This window comes from Eptesicus fuscus, chromosome 8, assembly GCF_027574615.1.
Source record: "Eptesicus fuscus isolate TK198812 chromosome 8, DD_ASM_mEF_20220401, whole genome shotgun sequence".
NCBI lineage: Eukaryota > Metazoa > Chordata > Mammalia > Chiroptera > Vespertilionidae > Eptesicus > Eptesicus fuscus.
The window spans coordinates 14,195,032-14,209,637 of NC_072480.1; positions in this window are offsets into that span (position 1 = coordinate 14,195,032).

The following is a 14,606-nucleotide window of genomic DNA, read 5'->3' on the forward strand; positions in this document are numbered from 1 at the left end:
CAATGAAACACGATGTTGCTATAAAAGAGAAGGAATTTTTACCATTTGTAACAGCATGGATGAAACTGGAGAGTATTATGCTAAGTGAAATAAGCCAGCACTGAAAGAAAAATACCACATGATCTCACTCATTTATAGATAATAAAAAACATTATAAACTGATGAACAAAAATAGGTACAGAGGCAGAGAAGCATCAAACAGACTGTCAAACTACAGCAGGAAGGCTGGGGATGGTTGGGGTGAGGGAGGTAAGAGATCAACTGAAGGACTTATGTGCATCCATATAAGCATAATCAATGGACTCAAGACACTGGGACAAGGCTGAGGGCATGTGCCAGGGGTGGGTAACGGAGGCTGGGGGAACGTTAACTTGGACAAAAAAGGAGACATATGTACTACTATTTGTAATACTTTTTTTTTAATTTAATAAATCTTTACTGTTCAGATTATTACAATTGTTCCTCTTTCCCCCCCTCATAGTTCCCCTCCACCCGGTTCCCACCCCACCCTCTGCCCTTACCACCCCCCCAATGTCCTCATCCATAGGTGTACGATTTTTGTCCAATCTCTTCCCGCACCCCCCACACCCCTTTCCCCCTGAGAATTTTCAGTCAACTCCCTTTCTATGCCCCTGATTCTATTATATTCACCAGTTTATTCTGTTCATCAGATTTTTAATTCACTTGATTTTTAGATTCACTTGTTGATAGATATGTATTTGTTGTTCATAATTTTTATCTTTACCTTTTCTTCTTCTTCCTCTTCTTAAAGAATACCTTTCAGCATTTCATATAATACTGGTTTGGTGTTGATGAACTCCTTTAGCTTTTTCTTATCTGTGAAGCTCTTTAGCTGACCTTCAGTTCTGAATGATAGCTTTGCTGTGTAGAATAGTCTTGGTTGTAGGTTCTTGCTATTCATCACTTTGAATATTTCTTGCCATTCCTGTCTGGCCTGCATAGTTTCTGTTGAGAAATCAGCTGACAATCATATGGGTGCTCCCTTGTAGGTAATTAACTGTTTTTCTCTTGCTGCTTTTAATATGCTCTCTTTGTCTTTTGCTCTTGGCATTTTCATTATGATGTGTCTTGGTGTGGTCCTCTTTGGATTCCTTTTGTTTGGGGTTCTGTGTGCTTCCTGGACTTGTACGTCTATTTCTTTCACCAGGTGGGGGAAGTTTTCAGTCATTATTTCTTCAAATAGGTTTTCAGTATCTTGCTCTCTCTCTTCTTCTGGCTCCCCCATTATTCTGATGTTGGTACACTTGAAGTTGTCCCAGAGGCTTCTTACACTATCTTCTACTTTTTGAATTCTTTTTCCTTTTTGCTTTTCAAGTTGAGTGTTTTTTGCTTCTTTGTATTTCAAATCTTTGACTTGATTCTTGCGTTACTCTAGTCTGCTGTTGGGTCTCGGTATAATATTTTTTATTTCAGTCAGTGTATGTTTAATTTCTAGTTGGTCCTTTTTCATATCCTCGAGGGTCTCACTAAATTTATCGGCCTTTTCTAGGAAATTCTTGAAAAACCTTATAACTGTGGTTTTGAACTCTATATCCAGTCATTTGTTTTTCTCCATTTCTTTCGTTTGTGATCTATTTCTTTGTCTCTGCATTTTTGCTGCTTCCCTGAGTTGGTAGGGTAGCTTTGTGTGCTAGGTGTCCTATATGGCCCAGTGGCTTGGCCTTCCCAGTCACTCTTGGTGCACCCCTTTGTGGACTGTGTGTACAGCCTTGTTGTAGTTAAGTCTTGATTGTTGTTGGTATCACTGGGAGGAATTGACCTCCAGGCCAATTGGCTGTGAGGATCAGCTGTGTCTATGCCGGGAGAACTTCTGTGCTGGAGACAGCCTTATGAGACAAGACTTGCAAAATTGAAAAAGCCTCTGTGCTCAGCTTGGGTGGGGCAGAGTCTCAGGGCTGAGCAGACAGTCTTGGCTTCCCATCAGCCCTGCCCTATGAGGCCCCTGGGTCTCAGTGTCCCTCGGTAATCACTGCAAGCACCTCTAAGTGTAAGCCACCCTCGAGTTTCGCCCACTGCCAGACAGTCCAGTTTCTTCCCTGATGAATCTGGATTCCCAGATTCTCGCCCAGAACTGGAGTTCAGCGTAGTGGGGAGCTTCCGTTTCCCACCCACTAGAGAAACCCAGCAGCGCACTCAGCAGTCAGTCCTCTCTTCATGCACTAGCGTGCACGCCTCCAGACCTCTGCCTTTCGCGGCTTCCCTGAGTTTCCGCCTGTCAGTCCAGAATCCTCCTGTATAAGCCTGGGTCCCCAGGGTCTCTCCCGGAACTGGGGTTCAGTGCAGTCGGAACTGGGTTTCAGCACAATTGGGAGCTTTTGTGTCCTTCCTGCTAGAGAAAGCCAGCCAGGCACTCAGCTGCCCGCACGCATGTCTCCGTACCTCAGCCTTTTGCAGCTCCTCTGATTCTCCATGTGCTTTCCTCTTTCCTTTTAGTTGTAGAATTTCCACTCAGCCAGCTTTCCTGTGGTTCTGGATGATGTTCATTTTGTCTTTTAGTTGTAGTTTTGAAATTGTTGTGTGAGGCAATAGTTTAGGTGTTTACCTATGCCACCATCTTGGTTTCTCCTATTTGTAATACTTTAACCAATAAAAAATAAAATAAAAATAATAAAAAATAAATAATCATACTTGAAAGCTGAAAGGAAATTTAGAGCTCTAACCCAAATTATATACAGAGAAATTGTTCCCCGCCAGCATGGACAAGGGTGAACCTGAGTGGTGGCAGTGAAGGATTGAGAAAAGACAGACAAGAGAATGAAAGCTGGGTCTCAGTGGGATGCTGTCCTGTCTTATGGAGAGCCTCTCTGATGGAGAGCTAGTGACAGTGCCACGGACTACAAGCTGTGTCTTTATTTTATAGCCAGATGCCAGGAGGCAAAGTAAGGGCATGGTCAAGATGTTTACAACAATCTCATGAATTTTGATCCTACTCAATTACATGCACCTGAAGGCTATCAAGCCCACATCACTCAGACATGTGGGGCCACATGTCCGGACCATAGGTTCAAGCTTACAACTATAGCTGTTGGCTATAATTGTGCTGCGAGGGCTCTGCCCTCCAAGCTGGGACTTGCACGTGGCCATGAGAGGACTGTGCCCTCTTATTAGTCCGAGGCTTGAACCTGTCCAAATACTGTAGCCACTCTCCACAAGAAATCAAGTGAGATAAAGGTTAAAGTGAATATGATCAAGCCCACAGATAGACAAAACCTCCTTAAATGGTTAGTCACTACATTTTCAAGATACTAGGTTTTCTGAAGCAATAAGAAGTTCTACTACTAAAGTTCCCAGGCTCTTGGGTGTCTGAAATCTCCTCTCTCTGAGGAAATAGAATGTGACTTTTAAAAGTCACATTGTATTATATTAATAATATATTACCTATGGCTTCAAAGTATTGTGTGTTTTTGTTGTTGTTAAACATCATCCCAGGATATTTTTTTATTGGTTTTTAGAGAAAGTGGAAGGGAGGGTGGGAGGAGAGAGGAGAGAAACATCAATGTGAGAGAGACAGATTAACCTGTTGCCTCTGCATATGCCCACCCAACCTGGGCTGGGATGGAACTTGCAACCCAGGTACATGTCCTTGACTGGGAATCAAACCCCCAACCCTTAGGTGTGTGGGCCAATACTCCAAACACTGAGCAACATTGGCCAGGGTTGAGAGTGTTAAGTTTTATAAGTGATTTTTACATCTGGAGCTTTCAGTCTCACAAGGAGCCAATTGGGAGAAAAAAAAAAAAAAAAGGATCTTCCTGGCCAGTATGGCTCAGCAGTTGAGAGTTGACCCAGGAACCAAGAGGTCAAGGTTCCATTCCTGGCCAGGGCACATACCTGGGTTGCAGGATCCATCCCCAGTAGGGGCATGCACTGATGTTTCTATGTCTTTATCCCTCTCCCTTCCTTTCTTTCTAAAAATCAATTAAAAAATATATATATATTTTAAAGGATGTCTTACCCTTTGAGACAGCATGGAGGGACCTGGAAAGTATTATGCTAATCAAAATAAGCCAGTCAGAGAAAGACAAGTATCAGATGATTTCACTTATGTGTGTGATTTAATGAACAAAATAAATGGATGAAATAGGTCCACAGGCATGGAAGCATAGAACAGACTGAGGATCTCAGAGGAAATGGTGACGGGGGGTGGGGGGGGGGGGCAGTGATGGACAGAGAATAAGCAAAGAACTTTTATGTATAACCCATGAACACAGACAATAGTATGGTGAAGGGACTGGGTAGAGGGGGGCTTGGGAGGGAGAATGGGGAACTTCAGTAATACTCTTAAAAATAAAGTTAACTATGCCCTGGCCAGTTTGGCTCAGTGGATAGAGCGCTGGCCTGCAGACTGAAAGGTCCCAGGTTTGAATCTGATCAAGGACACATGCCTGGGTTGTGGGCTTGATCCTCAGTAGGGGGCATGCAGGAGGCAACCAATCAATGATTTTCTCTAATCATTGATGTTTCTATTTCTCTCTCCATCTCCCTTCTTCTCTGAAATCAACAAAAATATATTTAAAAAAATAAAGTTAACTTTTTAGATTCATCCATGTGATAGCAAAAAAAATTCTATCGGTCAATTGAAGTATACATTATATTTTTTTATTACAAGAGTAGAATGTAAGAATAATTGGTAATTGTAAGAATTGCAAATTTTCTGGACAAATTTAAGAGTTTTACCTATTTAAATAGAAAAATAAGTCAATATTTAATGTAAATATTAAGGGATAATGTGTTTATCATTAGATAGCTTTAGAAATAACATTATACCCTTGTAAAGCTAATGAATATTTATAAGATTTAAATATAGGAAGCAGAATAATAGAAATTAGCTATCAGAATTTTAATCTTTGTAAAATTTTCTGGTGTTCTCTATTTATAATATCAAATAAAAACAATCTCTAAAACCAATAAAAAAAAACATTGTGTAGTCTTATGACACACTTTCACTGTGCTTTATTTCACACAAATTTATTTCTTCTACCAATAATTCCCAGAGGATCTAAATCATGTCATTTAAATATATCTATGTATGTATATATGTGATTCTACATATATGTACTTACATATTTTATTCCTGATTCCCTGAAATGCTCAGCACCAATTTGGGCTTTGGACACTTCTCATTATTGCTTACTTGGTTCAGCAGGTAATACAGAATACAAGATGCAGTCCCTGCCCTAAGGAATGGATAACCAATGCATACACCAGCAATTAGAGTGCTGTGTTACGATGGAGATCAGCATGTATTGCTACAGGAGAAGAGAGGACTGTGTCTACTCCCAGGTCAGGGGCAGAGAAGGGCCAAAGGGCAGCAGACTGAGGAGATGACCTCTTCCCCAGAACTGCCTGGGCTCATGAATAATGGCTGCCGTTCCTGAGTCAGGGTACATTGAAGCAGAAGCATCCTTTTCTCATTACCGTGGTCTCCCAGTGAGGAGATAATGTTCAGAGAGACAACCACCAGACTCAGAGTCTCCTTGATTGTTTTCTGCCAGTCCCTCAAGGTCATTTGAACAGACAGGAAAGCAGTGCCAATGAACATGTCCCTGAGGAGTAATGGATGTTTAAGGACTAAGAAAGATAGGAAATTTCTTGAGCGACAAGAAGAAGAAGAAGAGGATTGGGGAGACTCCCACTCGCTCATCCCTAATGGCTGGTATAGGGTGAAAAATTAGAATAAAACTGCTCAAATATCTCTCTAGTCATCCCCAACCACATAGCATTCCACTTAGAGAATTTCTGAAGAATTTCAAGGATCCGTGTGGGTATTCCAAACAAGTCAATGATTTTATCATTTCAAAGCAAAGTGCCCATTTTGAATATGTTTATGATAAATTGTTTATAGACTGTTTCCAGCAATTGTCCTTCAGTGGGCTTTCAGCTCTACAGCTTGAGTATATCATAAACACTCCAGCATGTCCCTAACATTTGTGTCAGTGCATGCCAGATTTACAACAAAGGGAACATTGCTGACCCAGAGCTGCTTTCTCAGTCCCTTTACGAGAGCTAGAATCATTATAAGCTCACCCAGACTGAAAGAGCCACTTGGCAGAATTCTGATATTTGAACCTTGTGAACAAAAACACTGATGTACAGGGACAAGTATCATTTTATCGTAAAAATTTACAATGAGAATGAAAGCCAAAACGATTGCTTGCAATTGCTCACATGTTTTATAATTTTCCAAAATGATCTCTGCCACAGATACTGATGAGAGCAAACATGAAGGAGCCTGTTCCATGAGCATGCCGAGGGAGTGAGAACTCACAACTGTTTTGCCAGTGAGGCAGGGCCCAGCCTCCCCACTCTGGTATGCACATTGGTGATGCCTCTCATCTGTGGAAGAACACGGGGGAGAATGGACTTAGGGAACATTTGAGACAAAGCAAAATGCATTAAATATTTTCCCTTGTCCTCCTGAACGGCAAAATGCGAAGATAGGAAGAGTCTGACAAATCTCTCAAATGGATGGCAAAACATTTAGTCACTTTTTGGAATATAATTTTGGTAAATAACAAACTCTTGTGGATGTGTGGGCTGATTAGGAAAATAATTAAAAATCATTTTGGAGACAGGGATGGTGAATATTACCATTAAGGCGTATTCTTGGCCAGAAATGAGGTGTACCGGTGTGTGTGTGTGTGTGTGTGTGTGTGTGTGTGTGTGTGTGTGTGTGTGTGAGAGAGAGAGAGAGAGAGAGAGAGAGAGAGAGAGAGAGAGAGAAAATGAAACTGTCAAAGTATGGTGAGATGGAGAGAGAGTGAGTCCACTATCCAACCCTATAAATTCAATGCTTACAAAAAAGGAATGCCAGCCCTAACCGGTTTGGCTCAGTGGATAGAGCAGTCGGCCTGCAGACTCAAGGGTCCCAGGTTCGATTCCGATCAAGGGCATGTACCTTGGTTGCAGGCACATCCCTGGTAGGGGGGTGTGCAGGAGGCAGCTGATCGATGTTTCTCTCTCATCGATGTTTCTAACTCTCTATCCCTCTCCCTTCCTCTCTGTAAAAAATCAATAAAATATATATATATAAAAAAAAGGAATGCCAAAATATTTTGAGTAATTACAGTACAGTATCATTGAAATATATCTTAATTCTCTAAAGAGAATACTTGAAGAGTGCCGCATTATTCAGATGTGTAGGTTCTGGGATGCTTTTGCAAATAATGAGTCTTCATATGTCTATTATACATCTGTGGAAATAAACAGACTATCCAAAGGGGGACACCCAGGCTATTTGTTCAGCTTGTTGTGTAGCAGGGGAATTAGCCCTCGTCACTTGCATTTGGCAGAGACTCATAGACAGAGGAGTGGAGAAGCCTTGGAGTGAAAAACGATAAGCTTCTGTGCTCTGACTGGATGCTGCTGAGGAACCTGGAGGTGGGCTAACTAGAAGCATTGCATCTTATGTGAATGGTTGGAGGACCGTATTCATATTTAACTTTCTCTGATTGGTACTGAGTTGGAAAAGGAAGACAAAACATAGGGAAGATGACAATTATTGACCCGGTCCTGCCTACTCTGGGCCGATTGCTTCAGAGCCAATGGGTCAGAGCTCTATGAGCATATGTGGATTGGCCATTGTTCATTTGCATATTCTCCCAGGGTTTGGCAGGTCTCCAAAACTGGTTGAGTACTTGAAAATGTCCCCTTCCCTTAGCCTTTTTCATGTCTCTCATTTAGGCTCAAGGCAATCATCACCACATTAAACACCTCTGAAAGGCAAACCATGACCACAGAATTTCTCCAGGCCTCAGCTTGGCTCTGACTGCACTTGATGATTTGACCTCCTGGCTCCCCATTCTGGGCTGATCACGTTGGACTGTCTTACTGAGATTGGATACGGCACCTCCTAATTCTGGGCCTTGATTCTGATAGTGGAACCTCAGAAAACCCATCTGGTAGATCCTTTCACCTCACCTCTAACTATGCTCAGACCTCACCAGCTGGACTTCCCAATCTATCCATCCATGAGGACTATCAGACAGGGCTATTTTGTGAAGCTCAAAGAAAACCCTAAGGTCATCTGGACTATTAGTCACGATACAGTACATGCTTAACAATCAATATTTAAAGTATGAAGTTTATGAAGATAAAAAGTGGGAGCCCCACACTCAAAGAACAAGAGAAAAAATGAGTCAGGGGCTGGGGAAACTGTCAGGACCACTACAAAATTGCCTTCTGGGTGTGACATAAACAGAAATGCCAAAACCACACTTAGTCCATTTTCTCTAAATCCATAAAGCAATTGTGTTACCAAAAAAGGGAGTTCCAAAAATATTTTATTTTAATTTCTATGTAAACTTTCTAATCAAAAGCCAGGCTGCCAGTCTGGGAGGTGTATTCCCAAGGCTGGCCTGAGAAGGAAGGAATGTGGTTCACGAGGCCCCTCTGCTGTGTTTTTGGGTGTTATATTGCTTTGCTGTGAAGCTTCATTAGTTTTTAAAATGGTATCACTTACAAGCAAGTCCCCATGCAATCTAGGGTCCAGCTACCCTGAAAACTTGTTGACATCCTATTATCCACCATAAACTCTCAACTTAGGAAGGAAATGAATTTTTGCTTCTTCTTTTAAAAGAGTAAACAGGAAAAAAAAAAAAAGAAGAGGAGAAAAAGGAAAGACTTGAGTTTAGACAGTGCTCCTTGCAGAGGATTTAATCATCAGGGTGCCTAGGACTGGATGACTCCTTTGCAGGCAATGAATTCCCAGTTTCCTCTGAGTTGTTTTCCAACTGAATGCTGTTTTCTTCCTTTTTGCAGAAACCTAGGCACCAGGTGGTTTTTTAACGGAAAGTGATATCAATCCATGCTCCAGGTTCGCCCCTGACAGTTTACAGAGAGGATGGGTGGCCAGATTGGGCTGGAGAAGAAGCTCTTTCCTCACCAATGGCTTCTGCAGAGCCCAAACTATTGATCCATCATATGATGAAAGTGACAAGGAACAGTGAGGAGTAGAAGAAACCATTGAAATTAGTTGCTTAGAAACACATACCATTCGAGTTGAATAATCTAGGAGTGAAAGGAGAACTGAATGGAAGTAAAAAATAGAGTCAGTGGGGGAAATAAAGCTCTGTATAAAGCTGTTTTCATTAGGTAACATAACTTACTTATAAGCTCTATTGGTAAGGTTAAAGATTGTAGGCTGCTACCCACACCAGCGGGAGAATATTCGATGGCATGTGGAGCGACACAGGCCTTGCCCTAAAGCAGCTTGGGCCCTGGATTTGGGGCTCTGGGGTGGGTAGAAGTGTTTATGTAGGAGCACACACCTCCTCTTTGAATTCCTCTTATCTCCTGAAGCTCTTGACAGGGCAAATAAAGGCAGTAAGATAACTGTGTTTTAAAAAATACTCCTAGTTATATGACTAGCAAGAAATCTGTGGGTTTACAGTTTAGTCCCACTCAGCCATCAACTTCCTCCTCCTTCTCATCTCAGAGTTTTAATATCCATTGATGAGCCATGCCAGATCAACTATTTCACTGGACTGTAAAATGGTGATTCTTTATTCCTACCACTCCTTCAACATTTACTAGATAGTATTCTTCTGTAAAAAAATTCCTTTTATAAAATTTATTTTTAACATGTGTTCCCTTTGTGACTAGCAAGTGATGTGTGGGTTGATTTTTTGACAGTTGCCACAAATCAGTGGAATAACATTTTAAACATGCTACCCATTCAAGTCAGTGTCTCTCTTCTCTCTTCCTACTCTTTTTTTTTTAAACCAAAGACACAGTGTTAGGTGCTTTAATTGTTTATAATTTAATATCCACCCATCTAACAAATATTTATTTATTTAGTGCCTACTATGTGCCAGCCACTCTTCCAAGGACTTGGACTACACTAGTGAACAGAAAAAAAAAATCCCTACTATTATCATAAGCTTCATTTAGGAAGAGAAAGGCAGATAACAAACATAATAAATGAGCAAAATATATATGTTAAGTGGTGGTAAGTGTTATGGGGGGAAATAGTATGGAAGAGCAAAGGGGTTGGGGCTAGGAAGAAAGAAAGTTTGCAATTTTAAATAAGATTGATAGGATCCCTGAGAAGGTGATATTTGAGTTAAAGATCCAAGGCATGCTAACATCTGGAATAAGGCACTCTACTCAAAGGAAACAGTATGTGCCAAGGCCCTGAGGCAGGCATGACCCTGGCTTGTTTAAGCAACAACAAGGAGGCCAGCAAGGTTAGAGGGAAGCTTAATAAGGTCATAGAAGAGGAAGGGGAACAGATCCTGTGGTATATTTCTTGTAGGCCACTGTCAGGATCTTAGCTTTACTTCAAGTGACAAGGATAGCTATTGGAAGATTTTGAGTAGAAGAGTGATATTATGTGACATATTTCACCAGGGTCTCTTTAGCTGCTGATTATTTCAACAGTCAAAGAGAAGCCTGCTACTCCTTTCTTTTTTTTACACAAGAAAAAAAAATCAAAACTCACTGAGGTTAATAATTGATATGCTCCAGGTCACCACCTATCAAGGAGCAAAACCATAATTCAATTCAGGCCATTAATTATCTGTTTATAAAATAGAGCAGACTAACAGACCTTGTTATTAAAGAACAGGGGGTTATCTGTGCTAAGGGATGGTACAGCCTCCCAGCCCATGGGCCTCTGAAGATGTGTTTTCTGTTCTCTTCTCTGTTTGCCAACAAAAGTTTAGCACTGAGCAAAACTATGCTATTAATCTCTCTCTTCTTTTTTTCATTGGAGCATATCATCTTTCCAAAAGATGACATTTCTAAAATCGTGAGTGCCTCAAACTTAAGGCCATAGAGCATGTCTCTTTAAAAGACAGTTTCATGAGCTGTAAAAAGTAATCATGGTTTGTCAAGTCAGCAAATACCTCCCCTTCAGCCTTCTAACCATCACTAATGCCTTTTTTGGAGAGATCACGCTTTTGTTATTTCACTTCTCAAAGCTGTTGATGGAGAAGAATGATTTCTTTACTAGAGGACCCTGCATGTCAGCCCTGACCACTGGGGACTACTAAGAGAATCTTACCAACAGTTTCTTTTCAGCCTCTCTGCTGGGGGGACAGGCTGCTGACCAAGAATTGCAATAGCATTTGGAAGATGGTAAGTTCCACAAAATAATCTAAGGGAAGCCCAGGTTCAAAAAAATCAAGTGATAATTTTGGTAAAAAATATTGTTGTAGTCTTTTTGGCATTCCAGCAGTCTATTAGAGAAAAATCAGCTTGCTAGCATAATTAATACAAAAATAAGCATGTTCCCTTTTTAAAAACAACAACACATAAGCAATGCCATATTTGACAGTATACTGGAAATGTAAGCATACTTTTTGTACTCAAACTATATAAATTTGAAAACAGATTTGTACTTGTTACTGAATCTCTAATGCTGAGTGCTGTGCTTGGAGGAAGAATTCTTTATAAGTAAGGGAAGGGCCATGTTCTGTCGTTTAGCCGGAATAAGGGAGTGTAGATCCCAGATTCCTGCATTGCCAACATACCCATTTGGACGAGGGGCATAACCATGTGGCTCATGCCAGTGCATCCAGCTCTGTAGTCTGAGCCAAGGTTACAAAGCACGCTCACCAAAAGGATCTTCTTTGGGGCTCATAATGAGCCATGAAAGGACTACTATCTCCTCTTTCTTACAGAAAAACAATAGGCTCAGAGAAGTGAGCAACTCATCTGAGGATACTCAGCAAATAAAAAGTAGAGTTTGGATTTTAACTCAGGCCTCTGAGTCTATAGCCCGTGAACATTAGGCACCTGCACTGTAGGTGTGGCATTGCTATAGTTCTGATTTAACAAAGCAAACTGCATATCACCCCTATGATCCTTCTCAGTTGTCTTTTGGTTGTTGAAGATGTACTCGGTGGCCTGTTTTATATGTCTGAAACGATGCCCAGGCATAAAGCCCTGGAGAGTCTAATGAATTGGAAGTCACAGTTGGGCCCTAACTGGGGAATGTAATAGGTCTCAGTCTTAATGACTTAGCTCATCATCCAACTGTAAAAGTTTTCTATCAAGCTGTTGCTTTCCAACAGAGCCTTAATCATTTTTCTGAATCATTCTGTGGGGGAAAAACTTGTTCAGTGATCAAAAGAGTTTATTTTATATTGCCTACTATATCTTACCTTGGAAATTCACAATGCACTTGGCAAAGAAAAACCTCTGTATATCCCACAACAATAAACAAACAAATAAACAAAAACAATTTAATTTTGTTTAGTACACAATTTCCTAACCTCACTTGAACACAATCTTTGTCTGTGCGATCTCTATTAACATTTTGGAAACTCTAAGTCCTTGCTTTGGCAAATCTACCAAAGACTTCTCTCTAGAATACAAACTTCGTTGGAAGAGACCTTTTTGTTTCCCTTTCTTATTACTGAGTGTTCACTTTCTAGAATAGTGCCTGCCAATAGAACTGGTCATTAAATATAATTTGAATGAATATATAGAGCCTTGTCCTTAATTTTAGCCTTGGTTTTCCAATGTTCTGGATAAACTACCCAAATGGAAATAATCTATAACTAATCATTTAATGTCAATTGAACAAAAACCTTTGATGGATACATTTATGCCAAAATCTTCAAATCAAATGACTAAAAATGATCTTTTCTATACTGCTTATAATATTAAAAAGTAAAGGCTGTAGTTAACTAGCTACAGATCAAATTCAAATACCAAACTAAGTATTTTTCACATGGTAACTGTAAGACACCCAGATCTTTGGAAGAAAAGTGCAAACTTTGATCATTCTGATACCCTGCACACAGACGCCAAGAATCTTTATATTGAAAACAGCTGCTTGACTGGCAATTTTTCATACATCTTCCAAATTCTGGGTGTAGGGAGAACTTCATTGCCATAAATCTTTCATGGAAAGGAAAATGGTAATAAGTTTTCTCTTCTTTGAATGGGTGTTGTGAGAATTCGGAATGTTTTCAAAGAAAACAGTATAGACTACACAGAACCAAAATCTGGTTGATTCAACCTCATTAGCGAGGGATATTTTTTTAAAAGTTTAGAGCAAAACAGGCCTTGGAGATCATTCAGCTCAGGGCCTTCATTTACTGAATGAGTGAAGAGACTCAAAGTAATTTAGTGACTTTTCCTAAGTTCTGTAACCTGTGCTCATGGTGGTGGGATTAAATAGAATTCTGTAGGTTTCAAGACACCCCTCTCCCCAGTTTTGCTGTCTTTCTCATCATATGGCTTTTCTGAGAGTCTTCTTGTGTATGTGGCCCTCAGGTAATCAGGAAAGTACTTGGGAAAGTACTCAGAAGTAGGAAGCCCCTAGAACTATGTACTCGTAACTCTACCATCTTACTTCCCAGGTGAGAAAATGCAGAGATCAAGTGTGAGCAGCAGGGATAATTATCCAGTGAATTCAGGATTCTTTAGAGCAGCACTTTCTAAAAAACTTCCTGCACTGTTGGAAATGTCTAACATGGTAGCTATTAAGCACTTGAAATGTGGCCAGGGCAACTGAAGAACTGAGCTTCAATTTTAATTTAAATAGGGACAGGTGGCTAGTGGCTACCATATCGGACAGCAGGACTGTAGGGAGCTGGTCTAGATATATTCCACTCACCGGGCTTGTTATATCTCCACCAGGATTTGGTTATACCAAAACTACCAAAATGTACCATTTGTTATAGCATTGCATTATATATGTTTTATAAACACCAGTAGTTCAATATGAGGAAAAAGAGAAAACACATCTACATTTGTGATTTTACAAATAATACTAGATCCAACATAAAAGTCATCACAAATAGTCATTTTGCTTCCAATGAACCTACCTTTTCCGTAATCCTGATAAGGAAGTAAAGCCTGCCTTTTATATTTTAACTGTTCAAATGATATCTAATATGAATACTTTACAGATTATTTCTAATTATAACCTCTAAATAATTTGTAAAGGACAATTTCTTAGCCCCTTTTCCCTTAACACCTTGCAGAGACATGCTGATCACATCATTAAGAAAATAGCCAGGGGATTTTACTCTCTTCTGCAATGTATTCTCAGAAGCTAACTTAGACATCTCAACTTGCTTACCACTTAGCTGCGTCCTGTATCCAATTAGTTTCAGTAAATTATTAGAATAAAGGAGCATTGTTGAATCAAGAGCTCCATGCAATATTTAGATTTACAAACTCATACAGTATAAAGGCTTCCTAAGAAGCTTTTATGTTTCCATCGGAAAGACTGGCTCCTTCAAATGATATAATTGATCTTGACATAGACAGTCAGCTACAGAGAAGTCAGAGAACTAATTCAAAGGCGGTGGCAGGATGCTAGCTCCATGTTAGGGCCTAATGGACTCAAAAGGTCAACGTTTTTTATCTTCACATGCTTTACCAGACAGTTTGGCTCCCATCTCCCAAGAGAAAAGAAAAAGTTTTAACCAGATAAAATTCGCCTATGTAAACATTTCTCCCCTCTTTGGGTGGCTGAATCTCTTCTTAAAATACCTTTGATGTCTTTGTAGAAGCCAAGAATGATCTACTGATAAAATACTCTCTTTGCCACATTTGTAGTAGGAGAAAGTTAATGCATATCAAAATTGGAATTTCAATATTTGTCGTATTTTGTCTAAGCATCT